This window comes from Piliocolobus tephrosceles, chromosome 7, assembly GCF_002776525.5.
Source record: "Piliocolobus tephrosceles isolate RC106 chromosome 7, ASM277652v3, whole genome shotgun sequence".
NCBI classification, from domain to species: Eukaryota; Metazoa; Chordata; class Mammalia; order Primates; family Cercopithecidae; genus Piliocolobus; species Piliocolobus tephrosceles.
This window is the reverse complement of record NC_045440.1, coordinates 47,962,716-47,981,028: the sequence shown is the minus strand read 5'-3', so window position 1 is coordinate 47,981,028 and position 18,313 is coordinate 47,962,716.

Here is an 18,313-nt window from a genome sequence, read left to right as displayed (position 1 = left end):
CAACATGGTAAAACCCCATTTCTACTAAAAATACAAAAATTAGCCAAGCATAGTGGCGCGTGCCTGTAATCCCAGCTCTTCAGGAGGCTGAGGCAGGAGAATCGCTTGAACCCCGGAGGCAGAGGTTGCAGTGAGCCGAGATCGTGCCATTGCACTCCAGCCTGGGCGACAGAGCGAGACTCCCTCTCAAAAAAAAAAAAAAAAATTGAGATGGGATCTCACAATGTTGTCTAAGCTGGTTTCAAACTCCTGGGCTTAAGAGATTCGCCGGCCTCACCCTCCCAAAGTGCTGGGATTACAGGCGTGAGCCACCATGCCCAGCCCAAATCTATTAAATCACTATCCCTAGTCACACCTGCTCCATGTCGAGTCTCTTCCTCCGTAGGCCTCTCACCAGATCTGCGTCAGAACACCAAGCCTACTAACTGCGCAGTTTCTGCAGTCAGTTCCAGAGGTCATTTTTAATGTTGCATTATGGGATATTTAATAGGTTTCCTAAAGAACAAATGTATTTCTTTAGAGTTACTGAGAGGGTACGCAATGATGATGTCACACAATTACCTATTAAGACTCGAATCCAGCAATGCATGTAAGTGTGGACTTACATCCAGAAAAAGTTCTAGCACAATTTTTTTCGTTCTCATATATTTAAGAAGCCACAGAAACACTATTAAAGCCCTCCCTAATCACTTAGGGAATGCAAAATAAATATTTATAAGGGATAACCATATCCTCCTAAAAACAACTCAGACTATTTTCAGTGAGATGATTTACTGATTCCGATAGTCAATATAATTACTTTTTATTTTTGAGACGGAGTCTCGCTCTGTCGCCAGGCTTGAGTGCAGTGGCACACTCTCAGCTCACTGCAACCTCCGCCTCCCGGGTTCAAGCGGTTCTCCTGCCTCAGCCTCCAGAGAAGCTGGGATTACAGGCGCATGACACCACGCCCCGCTAGTTTTGTATTTTAAGTAGAGACGGGGTTTCACTGTGTTAGCCAGGATGGTTTCGATCTTCTGTCCTCGTGATCCACCTGCCTCCGCCTCCCAAAGCTACGTTTATTAACACTAAGTTGAGTTTACATGACAGTGATGCATATTGAGGTGCTTTACAGGAAGCGGTTAGAAAGCTCTTGCCTAGACCTGGCGCAGTAGCTCACGCCTGTAATCCCAGCACTTTTGAGAGGCCCAGGTGGGCGGATCACCTGAGATCAAGAGTTCAAGACCAGCCTGGCCAACATGGTGAAACCTTGTCTCTACAAAAATACAAAAATTAGCCGGGCATGATGGCAGGGTGCCTTGTAATCCCAGCTACTTGGGAGGCTGAGGCAGGATAATCGCTTGAAACCTAGAGGCGGAATTTGCAAAGAGGCGAGATCACGCCATTGCACTTCAGCCTAGGCAACAGAGTGAAACTCGGTATCAAAAAAAAAAAAAAAAAAAGGCCCAGCGCGGTGGTTCACACTTGTAATCCCAGCATTTTGGGAGGCCGAGGCGGGCAAATCACAAGGTCAGGAGATGGAGGCCATCCTGGCTAACACCGTGAAACCCCGTCTCTACTAAAAACATAAAAAATTAGCCAGGCGTGGTGGCAGGTACCTCTAGTCCCAACTACTAGGGAGGCTGAGTCCAGCCTGGGCGACAGAGCAGGACTCCGTCTCAAAAAAAAAAACAAAAAAAGAAATTCAGGAGGTTGAAAACTGTTAAAATGTGTTTGAGTTATTATATGCTGTTAATATATGCTCTTGGGGTCCGAAAGCCAGTCTGACTTCCCTTCATTCATAGGATGAAGTTGACCACAATCAACTGTCTCTCATCCTAGGGATCATATTTGGATACTTCAGATGGCAGAAGAGCAGTTCTGCTCCAAATTGTAGTCTGAAAAAATAAAAACATTTTTGAGCACTGCTCTCTAAACGTAAATATGAAATGAAGTTTCAAGAGATGGGAAACTTTTTAGTGCTTTCTTCAGATTGTTATTCTCAACTATCAGATTAGACGGTTTTGTTTACCTTCTGCCTTCAGGCTATTCTAACTTTACGGCTTATTTTTCTGTGTTTTTGTGTCACAGTAGTGAATTTTTTTTTTTTTTTTTTTTTTTTTTTAGATAGAGTCTTGCTCTGTTGGCCAGGCTGGAGTACAGTGGCACGATCTTGGCTCACTCTCTTGTGAGCCTTGAGACTTGGCTCAACCTCTGTCTCCCGGGCTCAAGCAATTCTCCTGCCTCAGCCTCCAGCTGGGATTATAGGCGTGTGCCACCATGCCCAGGTAATTTTCAGTACAGACGAGGTTTCACCATGTTGGCCAGGCTGGTCTCCAATTCCTGACCTCAGGTAATCTGCCTGCCTTGGCCTCCCAAAGTGCTGGGATTACAGGCATGAGCCACCACACCTGGCCATGAAATTTTTATATGTTACATGTTTATATCCAAAAATACTGACTTTTTTAGGATGAACCTTATTGCCAATGTGTGAGTTTGGAAAAGGAAGGACAAGAGTTAAAGGAACAAAATTATTGATTGTTGGGGTCACACACCCCTCATGCTGTTAAAGCATGCGCATGTCATTGAAACCTGCTGTGACTGGTAACAATTTATATGTGTACTTCAGCTTGGAGAATCTAAGAGGCTGAGTCCCCAGATTGTAAAGTAGCCAGAGCTGACAACAGGCATTGGATTCTGTGGGTGGGTGTCCCACCTGCCAAATACCTGCTCACATTCTCCACAACAGAGAAGGAAAAGCAGTTTCTCTTCCCAGCCTACGTTTTCATCAAGTGGATTCATCCATCTCTGGCCCACACCCGGCAGCCCCTCTGCCAGGCTCCTTGCACCCCAGGTCCCCAGCTGCCTCCTTGGTGACAGTGATGCTGCAGCTACACCTGCTCCCCCAGGAAGGGTGCAGCAGGTCTGGACTCACAGCTTGCTCTCCCTGTCCAATCCATTCTCCAGATGGCCGCCCAAGAGAGCCTGTCACATCACTGTGTTCCTTAGAATCTGCTGAAGCTTTCTTGGCCTAGAGAATGGAGTTTCAGTTCTCAAGTGGGAGCCCTCCACTGCCCACTTCAAGAAGTCAGTTTCCTCTCACAACAACTGGCACCTGACTCAACTCCAAATACCAGGACCTGCCTGGTTTCCTGTGTGTGAAGCTGATGGTTCTACCGAGAGCTCTTTCTCCTCTGTACCACTCCGCTGGCAAGAGCCTTCCATCTGTTACAGACTGGCTTAAAATGGTGTCTGCCTCGATGGTGCTTTCTGTGACTTACTTAATCACTTCCTCATCTGACTTCTCAGGAAAAATACATCCCACATCTTGTCAATTATTAAGTGCACTTTTAAAAATATTTTATTGAAATTCAGATGCATCTGACAATCACTGTTGTCCAGAGTGTCAGTTAGGATGTTTGTCTTTGTCCACATACGGGTGCCAGTGGCTGGGAGTGAATCCTGAGAATGATGGTGGAGAGCACTTTCTAAAGAAATGCTACAGTGCTCGCTGTCTTGATGGAATGGAGAGCAGTGGTGTATAAAAACCCACAGGGCAATGACTCTGAAATGAAAAGTGATTCAGAGGAGACAGTGAGTGAACATGAAAGCATTTGGGAATATCTTAAGCAATTTACTTATATTGTCCTTTTTATATGTATGTAAGAGTGATATATTATTAAAATCAATGTCTAAAAGAAATTAAGTTCTTTCTATGAGTACAAAATCAAAATTTTAAGAATTATGAGAGAAGCAACATCACCAAAAATGGCATAGTAAGGAATTCCGGTGCTCCACAAATACAACTGGCAAAAGCTGTCCTAATCAACTTTTACAGAACTCTGAAATCTAGCCACAAACTTACAGCAACCAGGGAAAGTATAATGAAGAAAGAAGCTGCTGCAGTGTACTACGAGAGCACTGTGGTGTTTTAAACTGCCTGCTTGCCATCCCTCCTTCTCCAGATCGCTGGTGGCCATGAAGTTGGCAGCATGAATTCCCGGCACAGGCTGCTAGTGCCAGAGTGAACAACACAGACTCTGTTCTCAAAGAAACAGGGGAGTGTGTTTGGACCTGGCTGGCAGCTCCCTGATGGACTAGAGCAAGGGTAGCATTTGCATTTGGGCATTTGCCAAGAGCAGCAAGGGCAAAAGTACTGGCTGTAGCAGCCTGAGACAAGCAATAGAAAGACCAGAAAGTCTGGGAAGGAAGAGCTTGAGGAAGAACATAAGTGGGGGAATAGGGCCTTTAAAAGCTCTTGCGTGTACCAGGGAATCATGTGCATGCCCACCATGGGTGGAGTGCTCAGAAAAGGCCTGAGAAGACCCTGAGCCTCCACTTCTGGCTGACCTTCAAGATGTGCACATTCAAGAAGAGAAAGTTAAGACAGAATTATAAACAACCTGGCTAAGTGTTAAAGGAGTATGCCAACACAGGGCCAATCTCTAAAGACTGGAAGAGTTTCTGTAGGTACGTTTTCGTTTGTTTGTTTGTATTTTCCCTCTTTCTTTTATGGGTTGGGGGTTTTCGGCATTTAAGGTTACTCTGTTAAAAATACTAGCTGACCACTAAGTTAATGGAACACAGACTTCAGCGGCCTCACACAACAAACAATACAGATGTTACAAAAGTAGTTTTGAAAAGTCAGTAGCAAATAACAACAGCCCACAACAAATAGCAACAACAAACCCTTGGCAGGGGTGGAGGGTGGGGGCAGAATCTACTTTGCGGAGTTGCCACATCATAATTATCAAAATGCCGAGTTTTTGACAAACATTTATGAAGCATGCAAAGAAACAAGAAAGTATGAACCATTCACAAGCATACTCTGAAGAAATTAATAGAAATTATCCCTGAGGAAGCCAGACATTGGACTTAGTGGACAAAAACTAAATCACCTGTCTTTTAAATGCTCAGAGTTAGGGCAAACCATGTACAAAGGACTAAGGAAGCCAGAAGCATGAAGTATCACCAAATAGAGAATTTCAGTAAAGAGAAAGAACCAAAAAGAACCAATTATAAATTCTGGAGCTGAAATGAAATGAAAACTCACTAGGAGGTTACAACAATAGGTTTAAACAGGCACCAGAAATAATCAGACTGGGTGCAGTGACCCACACCTGTAATCCCAGCACTTTGGGAGGCCGAGGCAGGCAGATCATTTGAGGTCAGGAGTTTGAGACCAGCCTGACCAACATGTTGAAACCCTGCCTCTACTAAAAATCCAAAGAAAATTAGCCAGGGATGGTGGCACATGCCTGTAGTGTCAGTGACTTGGGAGGCTGAGGCAGGAGAATCTCTTGAACCAGGGAGGCAGAGGTTGCAGTGAGCCAAGGTCATGCCACTGCACTGCAGCCTGGGCAACAGAGCAAGACTCCATCAGAAAGAAAGAAAGAGAGAAAGAGAGAGAGGAAGAGAGAAAGAGAGGGAGGGAAGGAAGAGGGAGGGAGGGAAGGAAGAAGGAAAGGAAGAAGGGAAGGAAGGAAGGAAAGAGAGAGAGAGAGAAGAAAGAAAGAAAAAGAAAGAAAGAAAGAAAGAAAGAAAGAAAGAAAGAAAGAAAGAAAGAAAGAAAGAAAGAAAAGCCAAAATGTCCCATATTTTATGAAATACATGAATCTATGCATCCAAGAAGCTCAACAACACCAAGTAGAGCAAACTCAAAGAGATCCATACTTAAAAACACTATAGTCAAATTATTGAACACCAAACAAAAAGAGACAATCTGGAAAGCTGCAAGAGCAAAATGACTCATCACATACAAGAGATCCTGAATAAAATTAATAATCAGTTTTTCATCAAAACCATGGTGGTCAGGAGACAGTGGGATAAAAGAAAAAAAGTCAACCAGGAATACCACATCCAGCAAAAATTGAGACACTAAGACATTTCCAGCTAAACAAAAACTGATGTATTTCACAAATAGACCTGCTCTAGAAATCCTAAAGAGTGTTCCAGGATGAAACAAAAGGACATCAAACAGTAACTCAAAAGCGTGCAGAAATAAAGAACAATGGTAAATGTAGCTACATAGTTAAATATAAAAACACCCTTTGGTTTATAACTTCCTTTTTCATTTTGCTAAATAGTTTAAAAGACAAACCCCTGAAACAAGAATTGTAAAGCTATGTTAATGGGCGCACAATATATAAAGATGCAGTTTGTGATACTACAACATAAAGTGTGGGAAGAGGGGCACAACAGAGCTGTAAAGGAGCAGATCTTTGTATACTATGAAACTCAGTTGGTATTTAATTAAAATTTGGTTGATATACAGTTAATCGTTATTCCTCAAAGTAAACACTAACACAAAAGCTAAAAATATATACAGAAATGGAAATAAGGGAATCAAAGTGGTGTACTGGAAGATACCTTCTGGTAGGTGAATGGATAAACTACGATACACCCAGTTTCTAGCCATGAAAAGACATGGAGGAAACTTAAATTCATATTACTAAGTGAAAGAAACACATCTGAAAAGGCTACCTACATGCTGTATGATTCCAACTCTGTGATATCCAGGGAAAGGGAAAACTATGGACATAGTAAAAAGATCACTGGTTGCCAGGGGTTCAGCGGGAAGGAGGGAGAGATGAGTAGGTAGACCACAGGGAACTTTCAGGGCACTGAAACTAGTCTGTATGATACTATAATAGTAGATACATTTGTTTAAACTCACAGGATGTACAACACCAAGAGTGAACACTAATGTAAACTATGGACACTGGTTGATAACAGTGTGTTAATGTTGGTTCATGGATTGTAGAAAACACACCACGCTGGCTCAGATTATTGGCGGTGAAGGAGTGAGTGTGTATTGGGATGGGAGCAAGGAGGCCTATGGGCATTCTACCTTTCACTAAATTTTTCTGTGAACATAAAACTGCTCTAACCATAAAGTCTGTTTTTTTAAAGGAGCAAAATATCAAGTAAACTGGAGGTTTAAATAAAGAGAAAACCTGGTCTCTCCTGAAAAAATGCAAATACGGTGAGGTTAAGAGCTGTAACACTATTTTTTCTCTAGTGTCTTTCACTCTTTTAGGCACATATTTTGCACTCAATAAGATTTTCTGAAATAAAGGGAATTTTGTGTGTGACCTTAGGCAAGTCATTTCTCACCTCCCTTTTTATTTTTTCTGGAGATGGAGTCTCACTCTGTGCCCAGGATGGAGTGCAGTGACGCAATCTCGGCTCACTGCAACCTCCACCTCGCCAGTTCAAGCAATTCTCCTGCCTCAGCCTCCCAAGTAGCTGGGACTACAGGCATAGGCCACCACTCCTGGCTAACTTTTGTGTTTTAGTAGAGACAGGGTTTCACCGTGTTGCCCAGGCTGGTCTTGAACTCCTGAGGTCAGGCAACGCACCTGCGTTGGTCTCCCAAAATGCTAGGATTACAGGTGTGAGCCACCACACCCAGCCAAGTCATTTCCCCTTTTATTTATTTTTATTTATTTATTTATTTTGAGATGGAGTCTCACTCTGTCACCCAGCCTGGAGTGCAATGGCACAATCTCGGCTCACTGCCCCCTCCGCCTCCCAGGCTCAAGTAGTTGTCCTGCCTCAGTCTCCTGAGTAGCTGGGACTATAGGCATGCACCACTACACCCAGCTAATTTTTGTATTTTTTGTAGAGACAGGGTTTCACCATCTTGGCTGGGCTGGTCTTGAACTCCTGACCTCATGATCCACCCACCTCAGCCTCCCAAAATGCTGAGGGGTGAACCAGTGCACCTGGTCCATTTCCCCTCTCTTTACCATATATTCTTTACATAAAAAATAAGGGCAATAAGTGGGGGGAAATGGTATGGTAGAAAAAAATCGAACAAAAGAAGGCAATATTAGTTGAATTCAGGAACAAAAATAAAATGAAGCCTACAGGGGAAAAAAAGCAAAATGATAAAAGTGCTTTTTAGTTAGTAGAAATGCAGATGGCAAACAAAGGTGTTGAGGTGGATTATATGATATCAAATAAAATAGACTTTAAGTCAAAACTTGTTACAAGAGACAAAGACATTATATGTAGATAAAATGATCAGTCTATCAAGAATATAAGTCAGTTTTTTAGAAGTACATATCAAAAAAGAACCCCAAAATACATGAAGGAAAATTTGACAGAGATGAGAGAAGAAATAGTTTTATAATAATCGTTGGAGTTTAAATACCTCATTTTCAATATGAATAACAAAATAGAGTCCTTAAAGAACACTACACACCAACTAGACTTAATGGACATACACTGACTGTTTCACTCAGCAGCGGCAGAATACACATTCTTCTGAGTTGTACATGGGACATTCTCTAGGACAGACAACATGTTAGGTCACAAACAAGTTTGACAGATTTAAAGGATTGAAATAGGACAAAGCATCTTCTCTGACTACAATCTTTCTCTGACTAGAAATCAAAAATAGAAGGAAAACTCAGTTTTCACGATTAATGTGGAACTTACACAACATACAATGGGCAAAAGAAAAAATTACAACTGAAATTAGAAAATGCTTTTTTGGGATAATTCAACACAAAAATAGAACATATCCAAACTTATGGGACATAGTGAAAATTGTGTTCAGAGGGAGATTTATAGCAATATATGCCTATGTTTTAAAACTAGAAAAAGAAATCTCCCAGATCAATCATTTCACACATTAAGAAACCAGAAAAAGGCCGGGCGCTGTGGCTCAAGCCTGTAATCCCAGCACTTTGGGAGGCCGAGACGGGAGGATCACGAGGTCAGGAGATCGAGACCATCTTGGCTAACACGGTGAAACCCCGTCTCTACTAAAAAATACAAAAAACTAGCTGGATGAGGTGGCGGGCGCCTGCAGTCCCAGCTACCCCCAGGAGACTGAGGCAGGAGAATGGCGTAAACCCGGGAGGCGGAGCTTGCAGTGAGCTGAGATCCGGCCACTGCACTCCAGCCCGGGCGACAGAGTGAAACTCCCTCTCAAAAAAAAAAAAAAGAAACCAGAAAAAAAAAAGAACAAGCTAAGCCCAAAGTTAGCAGAAGAAAGAATTAATACAGATTACAGAAAAAAAGGAAAGAAAGATCAGAAAAATAATACAATCAATAAAACCAAAATTTGGCTCTTTTAACAAGATTAACAAAAAACGACAAATATTCAGCTAGATTTAACTAGATTGAGCAGAGAAAAAGAAGAGTCAGATTATGAAAACGGGTAAGAAACTAGGCCATTACTATAAACCTTATATAAATAACAAAGATCATGAGAATAATATGATAAATTATATACCAACAAATTAAATAATCTAGATGAACAAATTCCTAGAAACTACTAAAGCTAACTAAAGAAGAAATGGAAAATCTGAGCAAATTTATAATGTTTTTGAATTAGTAATCAAACATTATTTCAACAAAAATAAGCTCAGGGCAAGATGGCTTCACTGGTGAATTGTAAAAAACATTTAAAGAAAAATTGACCAGGCATGGTGGCTCACACCTATATCCCAGCACTTTGGGAGGCCAAGGCGGGCAGAGTGTTTGAGATCAGGAGTTCAAGACCAGCCTGACCAACATGGTGAAACCCCATCTCTACCAAAAATACAAAAATTAGCCAGGCATGGTGGCATGCGCTTGTAATGTCAGCGACTTGGGAGGCTGAGGCGGAGAATCACTTGAACCCAGGAGGCAGAGGTAGCAGTGAGCCGAGATTGTACCACTGCACTCCAGCCTGGGTGACAGAGCGAGACTCCATCTCAAAAAAACAGAAAAAGAAAAATTAACATCAATCCTTCTCAAAGTTTTCCAAAAGGAAGAAGAGGAGGGAACATTTTCTGATTCATTCTATAAATCCATATAAATATTACCTGATGCCAAGGCCAAATGAAGATATCACAAGAGAAGAAACTTTGCAAACTGGCCAGGCATGGTCACTTGAGCCCAGGAGGTTGAGGCTGCAGTGAGCCATGATCATGCCACTGCACTCCAGCCTGGGTGACAGAGTGAGACCCCCCCTTTTTTTTGAGATGGAGTCTCACTCTGTCAGCCAGGCTGGAGTGCAATGGCACAATCTCTCCTTACTGCAACCTCTGCCTCCTGGGTACAAGTGATTCTCTTGCCTCAGTCTCCTGAATAGCTGGGACTGCAGACACCTGCCACCACGTCCAGCTAATTTTTTGTATTTTTAGTAGAGACGGGGTTTCTCCATGTTGGCTGGCTGGCCTTGAACTCCTGACCTCAGGTGGTCCACCCACCTTGGCCTCCCAAAGTTCTGGGATTACAGGCGTAAGCCACTACCCCAGCCCAAGATCCTGTCTTTAAAAAAGAAAGAAAAGAGAATTTGCCGACCAACATCCCCATGAATATAGGGAATGCAGAAATCCTCAAAATATATAAAATAAAAACTAAGAACCTACCAAAGCTTAGTCCAACCACCTTTTACACAGATTTTACATATCAACCATGTAGGATTTATTCCAGAAATACAAGGCTAATTCTGCATACAGAAAAAAAATCAATCAATGCTACATTAATAAAATGAAGGAAAAAACCTATAAGATTATCTCAATTAATGCAGAAAAAGCATTTGACAAAATCCAATGTCCTTTCTTGATAAAAACACTCAACAAAATAGGAATATAAGAGAATTTCATCAACAGAATAATTAGTACTTATGAAAAAGCCACAGCTAACATCATAGTCAATGGGGAGAAACAAAAGCTGTTTCTCTCTAAGATTAGGAACAACAAGTGTACCTGCTTTCCACACACACAATACTAGAAATTCTAGCCAGAGCAATTAGGCAAGAAAAAGAAATCAATGGCAAACAAAATGGAAATGCAGAAGTAAAATTGTATCTATTCCAGAGGACATTATATTTATAGAAAACATTTTTTAATTCATAAAAATCTGTTAGAGCTAAATAAATAAAATTAACAAAGATGCTGGGTACAAGATCAACATGCAAATATCAGTTGTATTTTTGTACACTAGCAATGAACAATCTGAAAGAGAAATTTTTAAAAAAATTACTCATGATAGCATTGAAAATAATAAAATACTTAGGAATAAATTTAACCAAAGACCTGAAAATTTAAGTGTGTTATACACTGAAAATTACAAAATATTGTAAAGAAATGTAAATAAATGGAAAGAAAACCCATGTCATGGACTGAAAGACTTAATAGTGTTATGATGACAAAACTGCCCAAAGCAATCTACAGATTCAGTGCATTTCCTATCAAACTCAAAATGACCCTTTTTGCAAAACTAGAAAGGCTGATTCTCAGGTTCATAGATAATTGTAACAGACCTGAACCTCAACACAATCTTGGGGAAAAAATAACAAATTTTGAGGGCTCACACTTTCCAATTTCAAAACTTACTACAAAATTATAGTAAACAACACAATATGGTGCTGCATAAACATATAGACCAATAGAATAGAATCGTGAGTCAAGAAATAAACTCATAAGACCATCCAATGAGGAAAAAATAGTCTCTTATACAAAAGCTTGACTGGGCTCAGTGGCTCATGTCTATAATCCCAACACTTTGGGGAGGCTGAGGCGGGTGGATCACATGAGGTCAGGTGTTCAAGACCAGCCTGACCAATGTGGTGAAACCCCGTCTCTGCTAAAAATGAAAAAAAAAAAAAAAAAAGCCAGGAGTGGCAGCTCATGCCTGTAGTCCCAGCTACTCAGGAAGCTGAGGCAGGAGAATTGCTCGAATCCAGGAAGTAAAGGTTTCAGTGAGCCAAGATGGCACCACTGCACTCCAGGCTGGGCAACAGTCTCAAAAAAAAAAAAAAATGCTGAAACAACTGGGCATATACAAACAAGAGATTTAATTTCGGCTCCTACACCACACCTCATAGGAAAATTAACTGAAAATGGATCAAAGATATAAATGTAAGGGCTAAAACCATCAAACTCTGAAGAAAACATAGGAGTAAATCTTCATGACCTTCATTTTGTTGATGGATTCTTAGTAATGATATGAAAGGCAAAGCAACAAAAGAAAAAAAATAGATAAATTGGACGTCATCAAAATTAAAATGTTTGTGCACCAAAGGACACCATAAAGAGAGTGAAAAGTGAAGCCAATGAATGGGAGAAAATATTTGCAGACCATATTTTGATAAATGTCTAGTATCCAGAATATATGAAGAGCTCTTAGAACTCAACAACAAAAAGACAACCCAGTTACAAGATAGACAACAGACTTGAATAGCCTTTTCTCCACAGAAGACATACAAATGACCAAGAAGAAATCAAAAGCACTCAGATAAAGTTGGAAGGTATTCCAAGATGGCCAAATAGGAACAGCTCCAGTCTGCAGCTCCCAGCATGATTGACACAGAAGACAGATGATTTTCTGAATTTCCAACTGAGGTACCTGGTTCATCTCATTGGGACTGGTTGGACAGTGGGTGCAGCCCACAGAGGGCATGCTGAAGCATGGCGGTGTGTTGCCTCACCCGGGAAGTGCAAGAGGTCAGAGGATTTCCCTTTTCTAGCCAAGAGAAGCCATGACAGACTACTTGGAAAAACAGGACACTCCCCGCCCAAATATGGCACTTTTCCCAAGGTCTTAGCAAACAGCAGACAAGGTGATTCTCTCCCGTGCCTGGTTTAGTGGGTCCCACGCCCACAGAGCCTTGCTCACTGCTAGCACAGCAGTCTGAGAGGTGGAAGCCTGGCTGCGTGAGGGGCGTCTGCCATTGCTGAGGCTTGAGTAGGTAAACAAAGCTCAAACTGGGTGGGGCCCACCACAGCTCAACAAGGCCTACTGCCTCTAGACTCCACCTCTGTGGGCAGGGCATAGCTGAACAAAAAGCAGCAGACAGCTTCTGCAGACTTAAATGTCCCTATCTGACAGCTCTGAAGAGAGCAGTGGTTCTTTCACACAGTGTTTGAAATCTGAGAATGGAATGACTACCTCCTCAAGTGGGCCCCTGACCCCCATGTAGCCTAACTGGGAGACACCTCCAGTAGGGGCTGACAGACACCTCATATAGGTGGCTGCCCCTCTGGGACGAAACTTCCAGAGGAAGGATCAGGCAGCAATATTTGCTGTTCTGCAATATTTGCTCTTCTGCAGCCTCCACTGGTGATACTTCTCTCTCTCAGGGTCTGGAGTGGACCTCCAGCAAACTCCAACAGATCCGCAGCTGAGGGATCTGTTAAAAAGAAAACTAACAAACAGAAAGGAATAGCATCAACATTAACAAAAAAGGTCATCTACACCAAAACCCCATCTGTAGGTCACCAACATCAAAGACCAAAGGTCGATAAAACCACAAAGTTGGGGAGAAACCAGAGCAGAAAAGCTGAAAATTCTAAAAATCAGAATGCCTCTTCTCCTTCAAAGGATCACAGCTCCTCATGAGCAATGAAACAAAACTGAGCAGAGAATGACTTTGACGAGTTGACAGAAGTAGGCTTCAGAAGGTATGTAATAACAAACTTCTCTGAGCTAAAGGAGGATGTTCGAACCCATCACAAGGAAACTAAAAACCTTGAAAAAAGATTAGATGAATGGCTAACTAGAATAAACAGTGTAGAGAAGACCTTAAATGACCTGATGGAGCTGAAAACCATGGCATGAGAACTACGTGGTGCATGCACAAGCTTCAATAGCCAATTCGATCAAGTGGAAGGAGTGGTATCAGTGATTGAAGATCAAATTACTGAAATAAAGCTATAAAACAAGGTTAAAGAAAAAAGAGTAAAAAGAAACAAACAAAGTCTCCGAGAAATATGGGACTGTGTGAAAAGACCAAACCTACGTTTGATTGGTGTACCTGAAAGTGATGGGGAGAATGGAACCAAGTTGGAAAACACTCTTCAGGGTATTATCCAGGAGAACTTCCCCAACCCAGCAAGGCAGGCCAACATTCAAATTCAAGAAATACAGAGAACACCATAAAGATACTCCTCGAGAAGAGCAACCCCAAGATATGTAATTATCAGATTTGCCAAGGTTGAAATGAAGGAAAAGTTGTTAAGGGCAGCCAGACAGGTCGGGTTACCCACAAAGGGAAGCCCATCAGACTAACAACGGATCTCTTTGCAGAAACCCTACAAACCAGAAGAGAATGGAGGCAAATATTCATTATTCTTCAAGAAAAGAATTTTCAACCCAGAATTTCACATCCAGCCAAACTAAGCTTCATAAGTGAAGGAGAAATAAAATCCTTTACAGACAAGCAAATGCTGAGATATTTTCTCACCACCAGTCCTGCCTTACAAAAGCTCCTGAAGGAAGCACAAAACATGGAAAGAAGCAAATGGTACCAGCCACTGCAAAACCATGCCAAATTGTAAAGACCATCAGTGCTATGAAGAAACTGCATCAATTAACGGGCAAAATAACCAGCTAACATCATAATGACAGGATCAAATTCACACATAACAATATTAACCTCAAATGTAAATAGGCTAAATGCCCCAATTAAAAGACACAGACTGGCAAATTGGATAAAGAGTCAAGACCCATCAGTGTGCTGTATTCAGGAGACCCATCTCACATGCAAAGACTCACATAGGCTCAAAATAAAGGGATGAAGGAAAATCTATGAAGCAAATGGAAAGGAAAAAAGCAGGGGTTGCAATACTAGTCTCTGATGAAACAGACTTTAAACTAACAAAGATCAAAAGAGACAAAGAAGGTCATTACATAATGGTAAAGGGATCAATTCAACAAGAAGAACTAACTATCCTAAATATATATGCACCCAATACAGGAGCACCCAGATTAATAAGGCAAGTCCTTAGAGACCTACAAAGAGACTTAGACCCTCAAACAATAACAACAGGAGACTTTAACACCCCACTGTCAACATTAGACAGATCAAGGAGACAGAAGGTTAACAAGGATAACCAGGACCTAAACTCAGCTCTGCAACAAGCAGACCTAATAGACATCTACAGAACTTTCCACTCCAAATCAACAGAATATTCATTCTTCTCAGCACCACATCACATTTATTCTAGAATTGACCACAGAGTTGAAAGTAAAGCACCCCTCAGCAAATGTAAAATAACAGAAATCACAACAAACTGTCTCGCAGAACACAGTGCAATCAAATTAGAACTCTGGATTAAGAAACTCATTCAAAACTGCACAACTACATGGAAAACGAACAACTTGCTCCTGAATGACTGCTGAGTAAATAACGAAATGAAGGCAGAAATAAAGATGTTCTTTGAAACCAATGAGAACAAGAACACAATATACCAGAATCTCTGGGACACATTTAAAGCAGTGTGTAGAGGGAAATTTATAGCACTAAATGCCCACAAGAGAAAGCAGGAAAGATCTAAAATTGATGCCCTAACATCACAATTAAATGAACTAGAGAAGCAAGAGCAAACACATTCAAAAGCTAGCACAAGGCAAGAAATAATTAAGATCAGAGCAGAACTGAAAGAGATAAAGACACAAAAAAACTCTCCAAAAAATCAATGAATCCAAGAGCTGGATTTTTTTTTAAAGATCAACAAAATTAATAGACTACTAGCAAGACTAATTAAAAAAACAGAGAAGAATCAAGTAGATGCAATCAAAAATGATAATGGGGTGATATCACCACCAATCCCATAGAAATACAAACTACCATCAGAGAATATTATAAACACCTCTACACAAATAAACTAGAAAATTTAGAGGAAATGGAAAAACTCCTGGACACATACACTCTCCCAAGACTAAACCAGGAAAAAGTTGAATCTCTGAATAGATCAATAACAGGCTGTGAAATTGAGGCAATAATTAATAGCCTACCAACCAAAAAAAGTCCAGGACAAGATGGATTCACAGCTGAATTCTACAAGAGGTACAAAAAGGAGATGGTACCATTCCTTCTGAAACTATTCCAATCAATAGAAAAAGAGGGAATCCTCCCTAACTCATTTTATGAGACCAATATCATCCTGATACCAAAGCCTGGCAGCGACACAGCAAAAAAAGAGAATTTTAGACCAATATCCCTGATGAACATCGACGCAAAAATCCTCAATAAAATACTGGCAAACCGAATCCAGCAGCACATCAAAAAGCTTATCCACGACCATCAAGTTGGCTTCATCCCTGGGATGCAAGGCTGGTTCAACATATGCAGATCAATAAATGTAATGCATCATATAAACAGAACCAACACGACAAAAACCACATTATTATCTCAATAGATGCAGAAAAGGCCTTCAACAAAATTCAACAGCACTTCATGGTAAAAACTCTCAATAAACTAGGTATTGATGGAGTGTATCTCAAAATAATAAGAGCTATTTATGACAAACCCACAGTGAATATCATGTTGAATGGGCAAAAACTGGAAGCATTCCCTTTGAAAACCAGCACAAAACAAGGATGCCCTCTCTCACCACTCCTATTCAACATAGTATTGGAAATTCCGGCCAGGGCAATCAGGCAAGAAATAAAGGGAATTCAATTAGGAAATGAGGAAGTCAAATTGTCCGTTTTTGCAGATGACATGATTGTATATTTAGAAAATCCCATTGTCTCAGCCCAAAATCTCCTTAAGCTGATAAGCAACTTCACCAAAGTCTTAGGATGCAAAATCAATGTGCAAAAATCACAAGCATTCCTATACATCATTAACAAACAGAGAGCCAAATCATGAGTGAACTCCCATTCACAATTGCTACAAAGAGAATAAAATACCTAGGAATACAACTTACAATGAATGTGAAGGACCTCTTCAAAGAGAACTACAAACCACTGCTCAACGAAATAAAAGAAGACACAAACAAATGGAAGAATATTGCATGCTCATGCATAGGAAGAATCAACATCATGAAAATGGCCATACTGCCCAAGGTAATTTGTAGATTCAATGCCATCCCCATCAAGCTACCAATGACTTTCTTCACAGAATTGGAAAAAAATTACTTTAAAGTTCATATGGAACCAAAAAGGAGCCCTCATTGCCAAGAAAATCCTAAGCCAGTAGAACAAAGCTGGAGGCATCACGTTACCTGACTTGTAACTATACTACAAGGCTACAGTAACCAAAACAGCATGGTACTGGTACCAAAACAGACATATAGACCAATGGAACAGTACGGAGGCCTCAGAAAGAATGCCACACATCTACAACCATCTGATCTTTGACAAACCTGACAAAAACAAGAAATGGGGAAAGGATTACCTATTTAATAAATGGTGTTGGGAAAACTGGCTAGCCATATGTAGAAAGCTGAAACTGGATCCCTTCCTTACACCTTATACAAAAATTAATTCAAGATGGATTAGAGACTTAAATATTAGACTTAAAACCATAAAAACCCTAGAATAAAACCTAGGCAATACCATTCAGGACGTAGGCATGGGCAAGGACTTCATAACTAAAATACCAAAAGCAATGGTAACAAAAGCCAAAACGGACGAATGGGATCTAATTAAACTAAAGAACTTCTGCATAGCAAAAGAAACTACCATCAGAGTGAACAGGCAACCTACAGAATGGGAGAAAATTTTTGCAATCTACCCATCTGACAAAGGGCTAATATCCAGACTCTACAAAGAACTCAAACAAATTTACAAGAAAAAACAAAAAACTCTATCAAAAAATGGGCAAGGGATATGAACAGACACTTCTCACAAGAAAAGATTTATGCAGCCAACAGACACATTAAAAAATGCTCATCATCACTGGTCATCAGAGAAATGCAAATCAAAACCACAATAAAATACCATCTCACATCAGCTAGAATGGCAGTCATTAAAAAGTCAGGAAACAACAGACGGTGAAGAGTATGTGGGGAAATAGGAATACTTTTACACTGTTGGCGGGAGTATAAATTGGTTCAACCATTGTGGAAGACAGTGTGGCAATCCTTGTGGAAGACAGTTTGGCGATTCTGCAAGGATCTAGAACTAGAATTACCATTTGTCCCAGCAATCCCATTACTGGATATATACCCAAAGGATTATAAATCATGCTACTATAAAGACACATGCACACATATGTTTATTGTGGCACTATTCACAATAGCAAAGACTTGGAACCAACCCAAATGTCCATCAATGATAGGCTGGATTAAGAAAATGTGGCACATATACACCATGAAATACTATGCAGCCATAAAAAAGGATGAGTCCATGTCCTTTGTAGGGACACGGATGAAGCCAGAAACTGTCATTCTCAGCAAACTGTCACAAGGACAGGACACCAAACACCGCATGTTCTCACTCATAGGTGGGGATTGAACAATGAGATCACTTGGACACGGGGCGGGGAAACGTCACACACTGGGGCCTGTCGGGTGGTGGGGGACTGGGGGAGGGATAGAATTAGGAGAAATACCTAATGTAAATGATGAGTTGATGGGTGAAGCAAACCAACATGGCACAT